Below are 5,764 nucleotides of genomic sequence, written 5' to 3' on the forward strand. Positions count from 1 at the left end.
CTAGGAGCACTCCTAGGTGCAGTAGGAGCACTAGAAGAAATAGTAGGCGCAGTCGAAGCAAACTGCTCTTTCAAATTTTCCACCAACTCCGCTTTAACTGACTCCAGTGTCAAATCCGTTATGCCTTTGATTATGTCATCAAGAGAGGTAGGCACCAATGGATTGGATGGTCTTGGAGCAGAAGGTGCAGGCATCGGTCGTGGAACAGGAGGAATAGGAGGAGTAGAAACAATAGGCACTAGCATAGGCCAAGAAACTGGCTGAGGAGGAGAATAAATAACAGGGATAGAAGCAGGCATAGGAGAAAAAGACGGTGTCGGTGCCATAGAACCATTTTGTAGGCAGGTCTTCCATATCCTTCTCTTGGTCAAAGTCAAGACTGCATCCTAGGCATCTTGCCAATCTGTTTTAAGTCCCATAGGCTTTGTGCGATCCTCAAGAAGCTCTCCTAATTCTTCCTGAAGAGCAGGATCTGCAGCTTGCAAGAAAAGCTCAACTTTCTCAACATCCAATGCTCTTTGTTCAATGGCATCAAGTTGACTATACCTCTCTTCAAATTCTCGAATCAACTCTGAAGCAGCTAGACCTTTGTTTGGCATGTGGACCCACTCTCGAAATGACCGCCGTGTAGCTATCCCAAAGTCCTCAAGGAAATACTCTTCTTTCAGGGCCTCCTTAAAATCTTGCCAATGAGAATTTTGAATAAAAAGATCTGTCACTTTTGCCCTCAAGACGGGTGTGACAAGACGAAGGAAATACTTACTCATAAGTCCAGCTGGAACTCCAAAAAACCCCATCTTGATCTCATATGTCTTCAAATATGCTGAAACATTATGGCCATCAAATAGCTTCTTCTCATTCTCAACTGCTTCAATCGCCTTAGTCGTGCTAATTGCATTCTCCTGATCCGAATATAGTTGCCTTTGCTGAGACAACTGTTGTTGATGCAATTGCTGCTGCTGCTGCATATACAATTGTGTCTGCTGATTTTGAAGCCGCATATACATGGACATATTCTGCAAAATCTGTTTTAGATCATCCGTTGAAGTACTTGAAGCAGCAGTCAATGATGGAGCTGAAGTAGAGGATGCAACAGGAATCGTAGAAGAGGTTGAAAATGATGCTGAAGTATCTCCCATTCTGAAATTTCTGCGATGCTTTCACGTCGGGTTCACCAAAGATGTCGAAGGGTTTTCGAAAGCAAAGTCGCGACCACAGAGGTTCTTGAGAAATTCCAAGATAGAATATTAATCAAGTGAGATCAGCCTATGCAACAGTAAACTCCAAACTCTTCATATTGAATGCAAAGATTGTTGATTTCATATGCATCTGTTCAATAAACTTGCTGTTCTCAGCGTGAAGAGCTATTGAATCCAAGCACCACTGGTTCCAGTAATCAAAGGCCAGTTTCTGAGCAGCAGTTATTTGACTCTACACAAGTATGACATACACTATGGTACTACTTTATTGCTGGATTCCATGACTCTGCTGAAGATGTGGACTTTATTACCATGGACAACCAGTAATATAAAGGCTTCTTTAATCCCAAGTGTTTTTCTTGCCTTGTAGAACTCTTCAGATGTAAGAACTGCTCTCCACTGTCTAGATACCATTCGGAAACAAGGATCGTACTTAATAAATGAAACCCGCATGAGACATAGCTGTGCTAAATCATTTGGAAGGCGTGGAATCAAAACTCCAGATTGAGTTGTTTCTTCTGTGCACAAAGACTCTGATGAAGAAAATCAATTCCACTGACAATTGGAAGGATCATACGGGTATGGTTGATCCCAATTGGTAGCTCCTGTAGACGAGTTTCACTCTAGATTAAGAGGGGTAATTGGAAACTCCTCACATGGAACAGAATCAGTTGAGGAAAATCTAGACCAGGCATCCTGGGGAAGATAGCCAGGAATGAACTTTGAAAGAGAAGGGCTACTGTAGACGTTTGCCTTGTGGGTTGCATGTTAAGACCACAGAAGCTTCATATGGAGCTAGATGTGTACAGGAAGAGCACTCGAACAAGTCCTTCTTGTGAATGGGCTGCAAGAGATCAGAGAAGCCTTATATGGGCTCGTTGTCTACAGGAAGAGCCCTCCTACGAGACCAACTACTATTTGCCGCCATAGCCGAGCTCTTTAGATGCATCGATTCCTACACTGGCATGACTGGCTCATTCGACCCCCACTAATGGTCACTGCCGTCCAAGTATCAGCCCTCCAACCAAAAGAAAAACGATCCTCCTCTTCCTCCTCTATTTGAAACTCCTCGCTTTTTTTTTCTCCCTTCATCTCAATTAAGCCTCTTTCCCCCCAAAAAGCCCCTTTCAAAAATAGTCCTTCCTCAATAGCATCTAAGCAAATTAAAGGGTGCTGCTTTTTTTTTCTCTCTCTTTTATACTTGTTGTCTTATAAACTTCAAAGTTTGTCGTGCCTCACCAAAGGGCTCTAGTTTGTCAGTTCTATGAAGAGAAATACTCCATGCCCTACGAAAATTTGCAATATCTAAAGCCCACTTTTTGGCGTAGTCAAGGAGCTCTTTTGATGGCACAATGGCATCGATAAGGCCCAATTCAAGAGCCTCTTCAGCAGAGATAGACTTTGATGTCAAAATCATATCCATGACTTTTGACAAACCAACTAATCAGGGTAGATGTTGAGTGCCTCCAGCACCTGGAATGACCCCAAGTTGAAGTTCAGGCAAGGCAAGCTATGACTTGGGAGCTGCAATTCGCCCATGGCAGGACATGGCTAACTCTAAGCCTCCACCAAGCAGAATAAAGATGCAAACATAACAACTAGGTATGTACAAAAAATTTACTCCCACACACACAACTTTTGGGTGGATTTCACACCTCGAATGCGCAGCAATACGACAACGGTACAGATCACTCTCCCATGCTCAAGATTGTGTTTATCATCCTCATCTGACTCATCTTCGTCTGATTTAAAATCTGCATTCTGCTCTGCTTTTTCTTCATCTTCTGATTTTTCTTCTTCTTTTGAAGTGGACTCTGTAGAGTCATCTTCATCAGCATTCGACTCGTTAGAGTCATCTGAATCGTTGGACTCATCAGAGTCATAAATGTACTCACTGGAAACATCATCGCTTGAGCTCGAACTCGGCTCTTGGCGACATGGCTTAGCTTCATAGTGAATTATGGCCGTTCGTTTATTCTCCTGGCACTAGGAGTCTTCAATGCAAGATATGGCCGTTTATTTATCCTCCTGGCTCCAGGAGTCCTCAATACATGATCTAGCCGTTGGTTTATCCTCCCGGCTCCAAGAGTCTTCAATACATGGTGTGGCCATTGTTTTATGCTCCCGGCTCTAGGAGTCTTCATATGGAAAATGGTCATGCGAGTGCAAACTCGACCCCATGCCATGGGGGGGTCAACTTCTTGGGATTGGGCCATAATTGCCTCATCCACCATATTGCACTCTTCAAGAATCACTCCATTTGGTAATAGATCTGACCTAGAGGTTGTCTTTTCTTCAGCCCAGTCTTCTATCAAGACGTCATCAAACAAATAACTAGGCCCACAGGCCATTTGTAAGCACATTGGAGCTTGTATGGCCATGGTTTCCTTTATACTTGCCCGTGCCATCACGAGTTCTTCAACCTGCTCTTCTGTCTCTGATTGTGACCCAGAGGTCGCCTGCTCATCGTCATATTCTTCAATGAGTACTCCATCCACCATAAAATTGGGCGCACTGGCCCCTTGTATGCATATTGAAGTCTCCTTGGCCACGGTTTCATTTATACTTGTTTGTGCCACCACAAGTTCTTCATTTTGGTTTTCTGCATATGGCCTGTTGGACCATTCTGGTTCATCTTGACATAACATTTGTTTGCATGGTGTTCATGTCTACAACTTGACTAACTTCTTGCCAATGTCTCTCATCATCTGTTCGTTCATCCACATATTCAGTTGTAGCAGCCGGTTGGTTGACTATATTGTCACATTGCTCATTGTGCATAGCCAATTGTTTCTTTATGTTGGCTACAAGCTGTGGTAGTGTATTGTGTTGCTCTGGAGTCAGTTGGCCATTTAATATCATGCTTTCAACCATAGCTAACTGCTTTGCTGCGTCTGTCCAAAAATCTATCTAATTTATTACCTCATTTTGACTACTGTCATTTTTTGAGTCACTATCACTATCAGAACAGTGCCCTTCAGCACCTGTTGTAGACTGGTATACTGGGGTTGTGTTTGTTTGCCGTTTCTCATCTGGCATACCCCCTTGTGCAATGATTTCACCAGACTTTTCTGTCATATCCATTATCAATTTTTGCTCCACAATCAACAAGTCAAATGCAAAATTCTTCTTGTGTTCTTCAGACCAATCGACCATGTTATCATTTACCTCTTCAAGAATCGTTTTGAGGTGTATTTGCTATTTCTTAACAAGCTTCAACCGACTATTTAGATCTAATTCTTCATTCTCTGAAAAGGGACAGCCACCTTGTAGCCACTTCACTTTTGTGGCCTAGAGAACTCTTGTTTCATCTTCAAAATCAAACCATTGAGCAAAAATTGTATATTTCTCTACATAAAGATCTTCAATTCACTATTTCTCGGCCTCATTTTGGGCTCTATCCACTTCTTTGTGTTCTTTTTTCACTTTCCCTGCACCTTTCTTCTTTTTACCCATCTTACTTTGTCCAGGCTCACTCACTCGGGGGTCATTGCGCACCAGCCGAGGAGCTTACTCTGATACCAAGTGTAACGAACCCTCCTTCTGAGGCCCGTTATGGGGCAGGCAACAACTACCCCATGGAGCCTGCCTCATGAGGGATCACCCTCTATTCAATGGTCCCACAATTTTGCGGAAGCATTTCATGACACGACACGGAATGGGAAGTGTAACACGTCATGGGCAACGGAAGGTAACACGTAACGGGCAAGGTAACATCTCACGGAATGAAGGTAACACGATATGTATTTTATGAGGTGCAACGGAGGCACGAGAATAATTATAAGAAAGCCAAAAGGCTTGCGGGGCTCGATTTCACATGTAGAGGGTGGAGGCTATCAACTTGCATCACATAACGCCATCATGTGGGTGAGGGAGGACTACTACCCTCATACACTGGCCCCAGACACCATACTTCGGGCAGGGTAGCTGCAGGCATCATTTTTGGCCAAGATTTCACCTATGGAGTCCTCGGGACCCGATGCACCCTACCATCAAGTTTCATTGCATAAAAATATATGGTAGTTAGAAATCTTACCTTCTCCAGATCATATTGTATCTTCATTTCCTCGTGTGTCAGGGAGGCACCTCTTTGGGCAGAGGGATCTACAAACTCCTTGGTATGAAGCTGGGGCCTTGGTCCGAACAAATCATGCTGTAGTGCTTCAAATTCAACATCGGGCACAAGGTAATATTCTTCAACCGAGGTAATATGCTCCTATGCTACTATGATCACACTCATAGTATCTAAGCTTGTGCCATCATATCTTCCAATCTATGCCATTGTTGGATGCACATCCATGTAATCATAATCGATCAGGTCTTCCATTGAATTCTTGACTAGGATAGAAAACAACTCTTCTTCCTTCATTTCCAAGTATTGCAGTACATCTGATAGAAGTAAGTATTGTACACTATATACTTCAATGGGTGTCAAGGAGGCAAGGTTGGGTTTGTTGACTTGTGGATGTTGTGAAGAAGATGGCACCATGAGAGCCAATCCTTGCTCTGTCACCACTCGATGTTCCTCTTCAACATTCATGAGCTCTTCAATCGGTTCTTCTCCT

Source organism: Lygodium microphyllum, chromosome 14, assembly GCF_053477565.2.
Source record: "Lygodium microphyllum isolate KBCC chromosome 14, Lygodium_microphyllum_v1.1.10, whole genome shotgun sequence".
In the NCBI taxonomy this organism is placed as follows: domain Eukaryota; kingdom Viridiplantae; phylum Streptophyta; class Polypodiopsida; order Schizaeales; family Lygodiaceae; genus Lygodium; species Lygodium microphyllum.